Here is a 16,466-nt window from a genome sequence, read left to right on the forward strand (position 1 = left end):
ATTGCCAGTGGTATGAATAGTTTTGACCTCCACTGAATATCCTATAAATATATTAGGGCTGAAACGATTCCTCGAGTGATTCGAGTACCTCGATTATTAAAATTCCTCAAGGAAAATGTATCTGCCTCGAAGCTTCATTAATAAAATATAACTATATTTTATTATTTAGCGCACCATGTTCCGGCCGGGTTATTACTTGCGTTGCGCAGAGCTCTCAGTTCCGCCTGAGTTGTTGACGAAAGTTAAGTAAAGAAAAGTTATTGTTAGCTCAAATTTGAAAAATTGGACTGATTTTGATATTACTCGATTACTAAAATATTCGTTTACAAAAGCCCTAAAATACATGCTCACCTTGCTCTGTTTTGTGCACACCCTCCTCTTTCAATGACGATATTTTCCAGGCATGAATATATTTTCAACCTAAAGTGCCTTACAGATTTCTGCAAAAGCCTCAGAAATGCTTATCAGCAAAACTATCATGTCAATGGAATGATATTAGTTTAATGCAAGTCGTGATATATTGAGAGCTGGAGAGACCCTGTGGCTCTATTGCATTTTGATACAGGGACATATCTCATGTATATGAACTGGCTATCTATTGGTTGCCGTGCCATGCATCATGCATTAGCCAACATTTTAATCACCATAATGATGACTGTAACATAATTAGGTTTCTCCTGTGGTGTGTGTCTGATTTTGTCATTCACTTCCTCTGAGTGAATTTGAGGTCATATTTCTCTGCTGAGCTGAGAAGAGTTGGGGGCAATTCCTCACTTCTTCTTACCATGGGAATGCATCTTAGTCTCCCACTCTGCTCCCATTTCTCTGTACTTCACAGATGTGAATGGTGCTTTTTATGGATGAGCCAGCTGATGAAGGATCCATCTTGTGTGATTAACATTTTCACAGGCCTGAGAATTGTCAGCGTGTTCAATTATCAGCAAAGAGCCCACCTATTGTTCCTGTGGCACGTTCCTGCTAAGTGGAAGTTTATTCCTTTAACACTGTGCATTAGCGCACATCAATTATGCAGGTTGCATAAATTACATATTTATGTATTCTGATAATTACATATTTAATACAGCAGATGTCTACCTCATTTATAGCAGTTAATAAAAATGAATGACAACCATTTTACAGTGGAAAGTTCATAAGGGAGCTGAAAATATGAGGAAGGGACTTTGTTTCGCATGGCTGGGTTAGACTGTGTCCTGAATGAAAATGTCTCCTTTATTGATTAGGAGATCTAAAATAACATGGAGCTCTAATTTCATTGTAGATCGTGATTCATTTACATAATCAGGCTCTAAGTGAGGTGCTACAAAATGGCTGCTAACATACAAGTGTATGTGCGGTTCTCATTAACATAAGTGGAAATCAGGCTACAAGGTAGGTCTTCAATGTATCACATCCTTAATCACTCAACTTTCTCATGCTTTGAAAGCAACAAATACCTTTTTATTAGCTCTTTCACATCATCCGCAGTTTGTCCAAACTTTACATACATTTTCTATTGGTATTGATATTATTAATGTAGTCATTTTGATTGTTTTGGAGTGAAACAAATATGCAACATAATGCTTCAGTGATTGTTAAGAACAAGAACTGAGTGCACAAGGTTCAATTTATTTTAGAAGTTTCTTTTATCCACACAATGTCAAAACATTATAGAAAGTTACCTAAATTAAATGAGCTCTCTTGATTCAGACAAGAAGAATGATAAAATTTTCTGTGAGAATCATTTTATCGTTAGAGTTTTTTAGTTTTTCTCAACTTGGTATGAGATATTTATTTAAATATCAGTATGTGTGTATATGTATGTTTGACCATGAGGCAATACAGAAAATTATAAATTGAAACATGGGCATCAATTTCTTGATTTTGAAAATCTTAAGTCATAAATTGTGCAATGTTCTCCCTGAAAGTATAAATATTTTTTTAAATCATTAAAACACCCAAATTTAATTAACATTCATACCAGTGATGAGTGTGTATAAACATCTGTCCTACAGTTTTCAAATTATGCAACATTTATTATTAACTCGCCTCATATGCTATAGAAGGAACAAACTCTGGCAGTTTTGCTGGGGAGGAATTGACAGAATAATGTTCGACATTCACTCAAATTTATGGTAGCATTTTGGCCAGGAACTGACATCTGAAAACTGAGTCACCAGCTGTAAGTGGCATCCTCATATAGGGAATCCTGCAAAAAAAAATGACAGCAAGACAAATGCAATTTGCTTTGACGTTCTGAGACAGCGATGCATTTATTGTTCAGCCATTTGCAGCAATACAGACCTCATTATCACATGCTTTGGACAATGTCTCCAGAAACTAATGAGTTGGTCACAACTCAAGAATTATTTATTTTTCTGCCACCCACCACAAGGATTAAAAATAAAATCAGTGCGCACAAGTCACGTCATCTGTCCTCTAATACAATTCATGCTTTGAACTTTCCTGTCATCTTTCATAGAGACAGAAAATGCACTTACAACACAAGCACTTCCTGTACCGGGAGCGTGTGAATTATTTGGTGAGCATTTGGAGGACTGTTGTGATTCTGGAACAAGGGCCGTTGTTATCAGCAAAGATACTACCGAGATCCACTCTAAATGCAGATTTTGTTGAGTGTTTGACAAGTGCAAAGAGAATGCCTGCTGGGAAATAACTTCAACCATAATTAAATAAAAACACAAGAGGCTCCCAGTTACACTTTGCTCTCAGAGGTTTGACAGGTGATCTGGCTTAAAGGACCTCATCTTAGTATTTGGGTACATTTTGGCCAGTACATTTGTTGTGCTTGAGTTAAGATTTAAGACCTTTTGAAGTGTTGTAGGACAGTTTTTTCAGTAAAACCCTAATAAGAACTTCTGCTGAAAGAAAGGTTATGCAATAACAGGAATGTCAACTGCTTAAGTCGTAGCATATTGTCAGGATTACACCATGTCGAATTTGTCCTTATGTTTCACTATTATTGCAGTTTAGTTGTTTTATAAAGTTCAAAGTTTCTGTCAGATGATTAAACATCCAGACTACAGCCCTATCTGTGAGCATTAGTGCAAAATTGGAGAGCGCTCTACTCAGTTTAGGCCAGCGCTTCTGTCTGGGATTAGTTTAGTTTATGGAGCTCATGCATCACATTGAGTTGGCAGAGCAGGGAACACCATGTGGACAGCAAAAACTGTGAAAATGAGTGTAGTGTTAACAAGACACATGGGGTCTGTTGTGACTGTCCCAGATTTCTGAGTTGATTTCACTCTGGGTTGACAAGGATATGTTAGGTTTTTTTATGGATAGCAAAGTAAAGGCACCACTTTGCCTTGAAAAAGTATTCATACCGCTACAATGTTTTAAAATCTTCATTTGAAGATGTGGCAGAGATACCTTTTCAGCCAGGACATTCTGAATGGCGCTGGCTTGTTCACAATCATCATAACACATCACTAGGAATTGCAGCAAAAAGTCTGGATTAAGGGAGAGTTAAAATAAAAAACTGCATGCAAGACTTAAACATATATACTTTCTTTCCACTTCATAATAATAAGCAACTTTGGGTTTTATTACATAGGATACCAATAGTAGATATCCAAGTTTGAGGATTTAAAGTTCAAAGAAATATGAAAAAACGTATTCCAAAATGTTATTTGGAATACGTTTATGATGCACCGTGAATAAAACATTGCTGTTAAAAAACCTGCAAGCACTCAAGTAGAAACTGAGCTTAACTTGATCTGCAATGCAGTCCTGTCAGTCAACAATTTGTCTTCAACTTTACATAAAAAATCCAATACTTGTTTATGTAACACCAGATTTTGTGATCAATTAAATGTTCATCATGCTGACAATTTTTCATCTTTTTTTTCTCACCAACAGTTTATGGAAAAGTAAACCCAATTTCTTTGTGCAATCATTCTCTGACAAGAAATTCCAGAAGTAAAAAAAAATTCAATGAATAAATAAATAGACATAATCTATAAACCGATTTGTCTATGATCTGGTAATACCCCCTTATAACTATGAAGCTCATTAGCCAAGCAATACTGAAAGAAAAACACAACAACATCAGGAATGGTGTAAAATCAAAAAATGCAAAGCCACACTTCGCAAAAATAAATAATAAACAGCCTCTTCTGGAATTTTCATTATTTGATAAGCAAATTACCACCCTGAATAGAAGGACGTTGCATAAATTAAGCAAATAAACTTTTAATGAAAATAATTCTGAATGAGACTATTAATCAAAACCTGCAAATGACTGGTTGATAACCCTCGAATGGGATGGCTTTCAAGTGCAGTTTAGTCATCAGCCCTTTTTCCTCTTGTGTCTCTCTAGCTCTTTTGTCTCTACTGCAACCTGTTGCCTTGGAGACTGCAAAACTCCAAAATAGTTGTCTGGAGGCAGTTAAAGTAGACGTTACATTCAGTTTCTGTTAATTGAATACTGTGTCAAAGTTGTGTTTGTTTCCAGACTTGCTTAGCCCTAATTGTTTTCACAGGAATGCTTTGGTAGGCAAGAGGCTTATCCTGTCGTACAAACATTATCTAGAGGTTGTCCATCAATTTACGTCCCCCTGTCGACACCACTGCGACAGCAAACTATTCTTTTTAAGCTGCACCTTGGACATATTTTCAATTACAGCTTACTGAAAGGCTGTCAAACTCAGGCCAAAGCCACATATATAAGATAAAGGAAGTCTTTACAGTGTTACAATATTGCAAGTAATTAAGAAAAGCAGATTGCAGCTAGTTATCAGATAATGAAGTCTGTCAGAATTCGAGTTCTCTACGCCCACACTCTCATCCCTCAGCATCATCTTCTCAATGTGTACTGTATTGTCTACATTTGATCCCTAAATCTATCACTGAGGCTCAGCTGCACATCGATCACAATGCCGCTATAACCTCCCACTTTACACATTCTAACTATTTGCTTCAGTTCCCCCAGAGCCTCATGGCACAAAGGTCTTCCAAGGGAACAAGCAACAATTTGATGGATGAGTGGACAGGACACTGCTATTTCCCAAATAACGCCATGAGGATCTTAAAAGCAAGGGGATAAAAACGGGAAAGGGCTAGGCTGGTATCAATCTACCTGTTGCCTTCCCATGACAGATTGCCTAAACCACTGTCCATAATTACCTAACAGCACAGACAACACAGCAGACTAAAGCAAATAGTTCTTCCACCTATGCTTCAATTTTTCCATCTGATTCGGATATTGTCTGTTTGGAATCTTACAAGAAGAGCTAAAACTTCCCCCCTAGAGTGTCTTGTTTAGCAAGACAGGCATCACCGGTCAAGCCTGTGGCAAAGGGACAACCAGGATATAGGCAATGTCATAGAGTGCTGGCCGGCAGTTTTGAAAATATAGATTGATGCTGGTGTTTTGATTAATGCCAGAGCACACCCGCCCAGGTTAGTGGCGGCCTGACAGCTTTATTGATAAATTAAACACTGGGCCACATGAAAAGCATTAATCTTTCAACTCGTCTCCTCTCTTATTTTGTCCTTGAGCATTTTCAGAGCTAAGTTGAAGTGCTTGTTTGAAGCAATGTCAACACTGACACTTTGCCGTTGGTTATTTTATTGCAACGTACAAATAGCGCTCTGGGATTAGAATTAAACTACAACTTCAGGTTGTCAAAAACAAGTCTTTCAAAGTTCAATGGACCACTGGACTGGAACTTCTTGTTAAATTCAGGGTGTTGCGTTTACTTTGATGTTTTAGTTCACTGGTACAAAATGTAACGTGGTTCATTTCAGCGAACTTGATGCAAGTAAACATTTGTAAATCTCTGTGTTTAACTATAAAAGTGTTCAGGTATACCACTGAAAATTAGCAGCCTGTGTGGGTTACAGATCCCCCTTAAGGACTGTCAGTCGTTATTTGATCAGCGCTAACAAAGCTCTTCAAATGAAACTAGCCTCAAACCAAGACCCAATCAATCAGGGATCTAAACAAGAATGTCAAGAGAAATTTAATACAACAACACAGGAGCCCAGACTGAAATATAACATCTACATCCCTTCTCCATACGATCCTCGCCCCCCCTTCTCTTCCTTGTTCCAGATGGATGCACTTTTGAAGATGAGTCTGAGGAAACTTTTAATGAACAAGAAGCAGACCAAGGGGCTTTTTGAATTATCTCATGGTCGATAAGCACCCCACAGCGTAAATGGCACTGCGAAGGGCTTTGGTCAGATAAACAACATCTTTTCAGAAAAAGAACAGAGGAGGGAGTTGACACTTGAGAAGAGATTAGCAGGGTCTCTTTTCAGGGCTTGTCAGGCCCATTGGACAGGAATCGAATCTGTGGGAGAGCACTCAAAGAAAGAAAAGAGAGTCCATGAAGAAAAAAAAATCCCCTGTCCAGAATCTTTGTCCATTTTAAAAATTAAGGTACAGACCTACGTTTTCTGTATTTAGAAAGAGCTATTGAAGCAAATTCAATGTTTATCAATTTAGGTTACACTTTACAACAAAAGGTGCAAAGCCCATAATTCTATGAATATATTACTAGTTTGAGATGAGTTGGTTTTATTTTTCCATAACAAAAAAAATTTGTACCCAATGATGGAAATGACTTTTTGATTTAGGTTAAAAAATAAATATACTTTGACCATGACATTAAAAAGTAGAGCCATATATCAACTCTATATTTTATTACATAACAAAAAATACAAAAAGTAGCAGCCTTTTCAGATTGCTATATCTGAAAAAACATACTAAAGTTCCTAATTAATTATTCATACCATTCTTGGAACTGAATGCACAAATCAGAATTTATTATGATGTCTCTATAACACCAAAGTCTGAAAACTATACATAGAGCCTCAACGACATAGAAAATATACCCACAAATATTTAGTTAAAAGTTCCTTGTAAAATTGCACCTCAACCCACAAGCTAATCTTTAATCAACTGAACTTGCCTTTACATTGTTATAGATTCAAACTAGAGAGATTTCAATTTTTTTTGCACATAATGTTTATGCAAGATATGTTGGGTATATTTCAGTGCATAAGAGAATTAATTGAGTAAGAACTGTTAAAAACAATCACAAGCCCTTTTTCTTGCTATGGCTAGTATTTGGCATTGTGAAGAAACATGAGAAATGTACACCAGCATTAATCTCAAGATTATAACTGTAGTTCATCAAAAAGAATATTAAAGAAAACTTTTAGAACATCAAAAGATTTCCTTCTTTCTCAAAAATGGGAGAACATTAATCAGCTTCAGTAATTTTACTGATGAAACTGTAAAATAAGAGACACATTGCAAAAGTGTTTAACTGAATTATGAAGATATCTGAATGCGAGGGAGACATGTCATATTTTTCACAGCGTGTCAGTGAATAGGGGAGTTAATCTAAATTTTCAGTACCCTGTGTCTTTAAATCAAATCTGCCGTCATTTACTGCATTGCAGATAAGAAGTCATCAGAGTCACGAATTGAACATTTCATTGGCTCCAAGCACTAAATTAATGACAAGCTTGATTTTGCAATTAGGATTTTCTCTGGGTTATGATGACAGAAGCTGATGGGGGATAAAAGCAAGCAAACATGCAGTTGTCTCAATGCATACGTCTTTGTTGTTTTAATACCAGTGTATTTGCACGTGGTCGAATGTATGTGAGAGGTTAAACTGCTGAGATCAGCTTCCAACGTTCTTATGGGCTTTAAAATCTTTATTGACCTGTGAAGGTGAGTGTTTTAATGTCCACTGATAAGCAGAGAGGCGGACTTTGTGGTAAATGGGTTACGCTCCTAATTGAGTCAAGCAATGCATATCAAGTAAGGTGAAAAGCAGCGGAGAGTTTTGGGGAGGGCTGGAACGTGAAATGTTTCATCGTAATATGATTTATCCAAGGTAAAATTTAATGTAAGAAATTAGAAATTTTAAGACTCCAAAAACAGAATGAATGCAAATAAAATCAACCCCCCAAGTTCCATTTTCCCAAAGGAAGCTGTTCTACAGCCTCTCTCAGCCAGCACTAAACAAACTGTCAGCCTGGATTTGCAATTTTTCTAAACAAACCTCTATCTTCCCCAAAAAACCCGTTAGGCCCAATCAGTGCCAACAAAGTGACACCCGCAGATGAATTTGTTATAAAATCCCTTAGCTTGGATAACAGGCAAGCGGGGAGTGATCTTGCATTTCTAAGGAGTTATCCGTCATTATGATCCAAGCACATGGCAGAAACTGATGATATGAAAACATAATATAATTTGCTCTTGCTTATCATGCATGAAATATCCTACCCAGGATGGCAAGAAAGGAGAAAAGAACCCAAAAGGAAAATAAGCTTTTGGATCATTTCCAATATCTACAAGATATTTGTTTATTGCCATAGTTCTTAGACAGATGCAGAGAAATGTATAGAATTAAATAATACCAAAATGGTGGACAGGTTCAATAGAAGTATGCAATTAAGCAATTTTGGACCTTGTTAAACATTTCATTCTTAACAAATCATAAAAAGAGAAGAGGCAATGAAGTTCAGGAAGCTACATGAAAAGACAAATGTAAACAATTTTTGGTAAGCTTTACCATACACTTAGAACTAGCTCATATTTTACACATTTCTAATATTTTTTAAATAAAAATGCATAACATTTTCTTAAAAAATAAGCTGAACAAATTACAGTTACGGTTTTTTAAAAGACTGATATCTCAAGTTAGTCTTGTCCAGCCCAATCTGAGTCCTTCACATCTGCATTAGTGCTGGTTGTATGGATTTAGTAGGTCAAGGGAAGCTGAGCACAGCATGATACTATAAGCATTGTGGGCAGAGTGCAAAGCACCAGAAAAGGTTTAAGGAAGGCAGCGTTTGATGAAGACTTTCCCCCATGTCTGCACCACAGCAAAGAAAAGCTTTAACACAGCTAAACGTTGGCAACCCTGTGACGTTTTCACTCCTGGTGGGCCTGTTGCACCAGCTGGTAGATCACCACAGTATATCTAACCGAAAAAATTTTCTTTTTTTCTATTTTAGTTGTAAGAAAATTAAAGATGACATTTAATATGTTTGTGTTTCCCCCTTTGTGTTTAATTTACCAACAAACTTAGCTGCACAAAGCAGTAGCTAGTGGTTGTATTGTGCTTAGTTGCACCCATTGTGTTGTCATGGTATGATCACGCCATACATCCTTGTGTGTCATTTTTTTTGTTAGCTCAGTTATGTATCGTTTGTGGAGTCCAAGTGCCTGAGTTCAGTTTTTTTTCTTTGACCTCTAATGAGATTAACTTCATTTTGCAAATATAACTCTTCGTTTCGAATAAAATCTTTTTTTCCTAATAATTCCTGTGACTCCTTCTGCTTTTCAACTTGGTCTATCACACTCTGGCTTTGAAGTGCAAACAGATGATACCTGAACTCCAATTCAGTGGAGTCCTGGCACTGAAAAGCAGCCAGTGCTGGGCAACGCGGGCTGATGGACCACCCCCCGGGAACATGTGTGGCTACCCAAGCATGGCAGGCAGAAGGGAGAAAATATGTAAGGAATTCAGTTAGAAGTGAGAAAGGATGAGGAGCACCGAAGAATGAGGAGTGGAGGGAGACGCAGTATTGTAAAGGAGAGCCCCCAAATGTAAGACAAGATATGGTTAGTTACCTTTCACCTCTACAGAAACACTGAAAAAGGAAAGCAAAAGATATGAAGGTTAGGAATCAGTGGCAACGCTTGAATAGCTGCTGTAACACAAAGAATCAAGCAAAACCCAAAATGTGCCATCCCAGTGAATTTTGCATCATTGCACTACAAAGCACATACTCTGCAAAGCACATATTTTGAAATGTGAAATTCAATGGAGCGATGGTGTATGCCGTTTATGACATTTAGATTCAGTTGCTATGCACTTCTTTCTTCTTTTTTTATTATTTCTCCTCCACAAGATTTTGATAAAATATTACACTTTTTTATTACAATGACTTTGGGTGATGTCTAAATAAAAATGTTGCTTGTTTGGACTAAGAATTGATTATGCATTAAAAAGAGGAATGTTATGACACATTCATGGTTTCATGTTTTGCATCTACTATTTGGATAATTTCTGCACGAGATTCACAAAGCAAACTGCACAAAATAAAAACAGACGTAAATGTGACTATCAATTCTAGCAGATGGTAATAACATCTACCTGTAGTAGCATACTTCTTTCCAAAATAGAAACAAAGCAGATGCAATGAAGTTGCCAGAAAAATATTTAGATAGTTTTTATTTCAAGAGGCAAAGAATTTAGTAAATATGAGACTATTTTATTTGACTTTAAACTTAATGCAGAGATGTAAAAACTATACTTTTCTGACCAAGACTTTCAAAAAATGTGTTCAGTCTAGGAGACTAGGCAAAATTGTATCTTATCTATACGTAATATACTTTTGACATTGTCCAAATTGTTCACTAAAGCTTAAAACATTTAGACTAAGATATGGTACCTTAGTATTTCATTACATGTTTCAGAACTTTAAAGTTTAAATTGTTCCAAAATTATTGTTATCTTGCATGGTATAAATTATCATTCCACTGGAAAAGTGAAGACATGATTAGAAAATATTGCATTACTCTAAATGGCAATCTAATTCTCTGTATTCTGGGTTTTTGAGAGTCAAGTCTATGGAATTCAAGTGATGAAGAGAGACAGAAAGAAATTGAAAGAAAAAGGAGACAGACACCATGATGCACCTCTGACAAACTGCAACACACCAACCAAGAACTGCGCCCAGTCGAGTCGAAGGTATAGTCGAACCCTCTAGTTAAAAATTCAGTTGAATGGTTTTTATTCACTGGAGCATTTTTCTTTTTACCAAGATACTGAGTTGGATTGCTAATACAATTTGGTATTGAATTCCAAATAGGAGAACTACTAAATCTTCAGCACCTGTGCCAAAATGAAAACAGCCAGTGCCTCCCTGCAGAGACAACCTTTGAGGTGCTGAGAATCTCTGCCTGCTGAGCAGAGGAGCAAAATGTTCAGAATCAAAGGTCAAAAGACACATCCCGCTTCACCAATAGGTGACACAATGAGATCACGGGTTAAGAGTTAGGCGTCTCATCAATTTATCTTGAGCTATTTCTTTTGTATTTTTCATTTGGCCCACAAAAGCTTTCCTCCAGTGAGGCTCCATTTGTCACTTAATTTTTCTGTCCCCATCTTTTGTGGAAAACTGAGCAGTGTTGTTTTGATTTAGTCTCATAAACTAGTCTTAGTCTCAGCTTATTGCAACTAAAAAATGTCCTACCAGATTTAAAATGACTGCTGGGCCATCACAGATAGCCATTAACCTGTTAGACTGGAAGCTCAAGTCTGTTCATAGCAAACATATTTACCCATCTGCCAGTCATAATTGCATCTTGAAACAGGACAACAATATATCACAGTTTCATGATTTTATAACCTGAGCATCAGCTGCATCATGTTTGAACCAGTCAGATAATAAGTCAAAAACTTTCACACTGTTGGTGAAATATAAAGATGCAACCAAAGTGCATCAAAATCAATGTTTTTTGTGAATTTGGGCAGGAAATGTTTTGCTCAAGTTTTAGCCCAGAATCATATATCTCCAGTCTTTGGCAAAAAAACACAGAGGCTTGGGATAGTGAGTCCAGATGGGCTGTGTTCTTGGCCCCTATTGGTTATTTACTGGCAAAAATCACCCGCCACGCTGTGATAGATTTAGGAATCAGCTGTTGTTCCTCCTGTCATGGCCCTCCAGAGACACCATGTCAGCCTTTGGCGTTTCTGCATTGCACCTACATTTAAACACTTCTATTTTATTTTTGTTCAAAATTGCTCTTGGTACATCTTCTCAATAACCTGACAGGTGGAGTAAACATATCTTATAACGATGCAGTCATCTCATGTGTTTTCCCCAATCTGGATTTTACCAGATTTGTTAACACATCTTGGTAGCTTCAGCTATAATGTCCGCCATGATGACCTTATGTCTCCTTTGCATTTGCTTGCGTGAGTATATAAAAGTCAGCTTTGGAATCTGTATTTTTTTTGTGTGTGTGTGCGTGTGTGTGTGTGATTACATAAAACATCAGATTTATCAAAGCAACAAAAGACAAAAGGTTCAAACAAATTAATTAATTAGGGAATGCTGAGCTAGATTTATCTTGGGAGGCAAATATGATCTTTAATATCCTCAGGCCAAGTAAGTACTGCTTAACAGATTCTGCACCTTCTGGCAGTGCTTTCTCTGGTTTCCCTCACTTCAGTAGCTCCATGTTAGGGTTAGACAATCTGAAATGTGTTTGGAATTGAGCCTGATCAGGCAACTGCAGGGATTATGGCTTCACTGTGGTGTGGCCTGTAGCAAAGAGCACAAGTTCTTTGCCAACAAGTGCTGAGAAGGATATGGCAGGAAACATTACAAGCTTTTAAGACAGAAAATTGGTTTAAAAACAAAAAAAACCCTTGCTTTCTAATCCAATCTTTTGCATCAAAAGGCAGCATTAAGGAAAAAGCTAACCATAAACCAAACAGCAGGGTAAGAAAGGGTTACACTGTGCTGTGGTTTCAACATTCCAAATTGACAAACCTGGATAATTTGGTCTAACTGTACTGAGTGATCAAGATACTTTACAACAATATTAGTTGTAGAGCACATGACGTTTTTTTTCTTTCCTGCAAATAAACTTGAAGGTTTGTCACATATGAAAATGTAAAGTTATGATTATGGCATGGCTTACATGAGTTCTCTAAAACACTATGCTTAATTTTATGACTGGAATTAGAATGAGGCAAGGAAGCACAAAGAGGAGGAAGACGGAAGGATAAGCTGACATTTTGATTAAGGCACCAACAAATTTGATCAGCACTTTCAAAATGTCTCCACTGTATTTCCCATCGGACATCTGAGGTTAGATAGAGCGTGTTTCTCCTGCCCCAACTTCAGCTGTCAGGCATCGATCCTCACTAGATTACACATCAGCTGCAGACATCTCCCAGCAAGACCAGCATTATAAATAATGCAGCAGCCAACATATGAAGAGTGCATCACCAGGGTAAACTGAATGATAAAATTCTACCTAAAATTCAAGTAATGTAAAGGTCAAAAGCATCCAGTACTATTGATCTAGAGTAAATATGTCCTTGATAGTAATAATTCAGATTAGATATTTGGCTGCTTTTGCTGAAAAAGAGAGAAATCTGCTGATTGTATGACTTTTAATGTGCAAATGTCACTCTTGTTGTCTTCTGTCTTCATTTTGTTATCTTTGCTGGACTTACTGGTTGAGAATTCTTCCTTTTACATTTTAAGTAACAGTCCTGTTACAATGTAACAGGGTGAGTGCAATGCTCATCTTTTGCATTATAATAAGATTTTGAGTGCCTTCATATACATCCATGATATGAAACAGCATTAAACAATGGGTTCACTCAGCTAGCTCAAATTAAATATGCTGCCGCCGCAAAGGGCCACTTCCTGTTTACCTCAAACCCAAAGCGTCACCTATAATTCCTGCTCCCTTTAAACTGCCCGGTCCCCTTAAGCTGTGCCCTCCAGCATGAGCCTTAGAGGATGTGAGAACCCGTCCCCTCAATGCTCAGTCTAAATCTGACACTCTTTCTTTGCCTTACAGGGAGAGGAGAGTTTTTTTTTTTTTTTTTCACTCCTCCCAGAGGGAGACGGGTGAGTGCAATGCTCATAGCATATAAGAGGATCACACAGCAATGCTGAGGAGTTGGCCATTTTATGGCAACTCTCTGCCGTGACAGATGGGCAGAGTGCTACTGCCACAGCCTAGAGTTTAAAAATCCAAGCTGCTTAAGGAATGACTGAGATGAATGGGGAAAGATGGTGGGTGGAGCTATCAGAGTGGGAAAAGAAATATATAGATAAAAGATATACAGAGGGCACATCGGTGATGGGAAAAATGGTGCAGTTTGATAAAAAGGAAAGACACTTAAAAGCAGTTAAAGCATGAGGGTCAGAATGCAGCAAACTGGAACTGTAGCAGTTGCAAAAGAAAAGTGAGGGAGTAATGAAACATATAGGAAATAAATAATTGATGCATTAAAACAGAGGAACCACATCTAAATCTAGCCAGTTTCATAGGAAACCACATGAACAGTGCGAGTATTAAATTAGGTTCCCACAGGGAACTCATCTGTTGCAACCGCACAGAAGCTCTCGGTCACAATTCAAATGAAGAAAATGATTTATTTTCCAAGTGATGCAGGATTTTCTTGGTCAGAATGCAAGACACTTCTGGACGATAATGGAGTGAAACTTGCGAGGGAAAAAAATGAAAAAAAACCTCCATCTTTTCTGATCTGAGTCATCTGTTGAGGAATGAGTGCTACGCTTCCATCAAGGTGCACACAATCTTGTCACGATGCAGAATTAACTGGTTCATTAAGTAGTTTCTTCACTCAGCTATAACAAATCTAACGGTTAATAGAGAAGTTGGTATTTGTTGGGAGTGATTAATTTGTATTTTATGCTCTAAATTATTCACACCCTTTAGAGTATTCTCACATAATTTAAATAGTCCATCTATTATATTGGGATATTATAGGAGAGATTAACACAAGGTAACAGTAGATGTCAACATTCTTCACACCCCTATTAAGATGCTAATGTGAAGTGTATTTTTCCCACTCAGGCCTTACACTTTGATAACCCGCAATAAGAATAAAAAAGTTCTGTGAAGGCTTCACAGACTAGTTAGAGAACTATTAATGGATAAACAGCAGAAAGATAAGAGATGTGCAGAAGTGTAAAGCAGGGTTAAGTTATATAACCATTTCTCAAAGCTTTGGAGATCTCACAGACTATTCAATCTATCATCCAAAAATAGAAAGTGCATGGCATACCTCCCATTACATAGCTATTATGCTTGGTAAGGAGAAAATGAATCAAAGAGGCAACTAATTCCCATTTCCCACCGATGGTCATCTTGTAAAAAAGTAATCTGTGCAAAATGGTAATAAATGAATATGTATATAAATAAAAATAAACAAAATACAACAAAAAAATATATGTGTGCAGAAATGTCTTGTATAATTTTTCATGTATAAAATAATCCACTGGGATAATTAAGAGCAATAAAATGCTAAGGGGTTAAACCTAAGGTGAGTGTGACAGGAGATGCAGAGAGTAGAGGCGCTGCTCTCTGGTCAGAAAGATTTAAGTTTGTTGTAAGAAGTTAGATTTTTGGGCTTTATGAGCATGTTTTGTGTTTCAGCCATGGCAAGAACAAGGCTGAGGATTTCTCTGTAATTCATTGCTAAACGGAGCAAAGACCACACTCGCCAACAGGAATATTTTCGGTGGAGTACACACCAGACTCGGCAGAAAATAGGGTGTAATATTCTGTTCTCTGGTTTCAGTATATACCAAGGCTGAGTTATTTTGAGCCCAATGTTATTTCTAGGCACTTGTGAGTAGATTTTAAAGTGCAACCTTGATTTACCTTTTTTCTATAGGGACTATTGAAAACATATATAATAAGTTTCAGTTTTAATCATTTGCTAATTAAATAATGATGTAAATAACCTCTCACTGTGGTATTCCTTTTCTCTCTATAAATGCTGTAGATTCTGGTTTCTACAGACTCGTTTGTTTTGTTCTCCTGTTGAGAGAAGTGCTACCTAATGCCTAGCAACATCTCTTCCTGTCCCTACAGCACCCTGGCTTATTGTTGACATTTATCTGAATGTTCTGAGGTTCATTCAGGCCCAACACTGATACAGCTGCATGAACACTAACAAGCCAGCTTCAGATCTTGCGTTTATAAAGCTCAGATACTACCTTTGTCTTTGGCTCACTCTCCTGGGGGATTTTGCCATTATTGTACTGTTAGATTGTCAATTAACTTGTTGTAGTGATTATCAAGGCTTGAAGAAAGCAAAGAGAACAAAGTAAAAAAGAAAAACAGTCGTTTGCCCTTGCTTACCTGAAATGATAACGTATCTTTAATGTTTTCTACTGGGGAAAATACGAGATAGACAAAGGTATCAGATTAATTAGATGAAAATGAAGGGAGTGATTCCACTGGAGTAGTTGGGTATTAGTTCTACTGTGATATCACAAATGAGGCATTTTTAATCCAACATGTGCTCAGAACGAGCCGTTTCATGAGTGCTAAAGAGTCCCAGTTATGTGCTATTAAGACACTACTGTGAAAATGGAACTATATGGAACTATATGTTAAAAACTAACTGTTTTTAATATATACTGTAGACTTCGGGCATTACCTTGGTGAAGCTAAAATATGATTGTATGCATGAGTCAAGCTGTGTGAACTATGGTATGTTTAATAGATTCAGCTTTAGAAATGGAAATAATTTCTATTTTTCTAACACACACATGTAAATGCATGCATACAAATACCATATATACACGCAGATGTATATGTGATTCCCTATTTGCTCTCCTTTCGGATACAATCCCATTCCCCTACAGGGCAGCTGGCTTTCTATAGCCTCCAATTTATTGTGAAT

This window comes from Xiphophorus hellerii, chromosome 17, assembly GCF_003331165.1.
Source record: "Xiphophorus hellerii strain 12219 chromosome 17, Xiphophorus_hellerii-4.1, whole genome shotgun sequence".
NCBI lineage: Eukaryota > Metazoa > Chordata > Actinopteri > Cyprinodontiformes > Poeciliidae > Xiphophorus > Xiphophorus hellerii.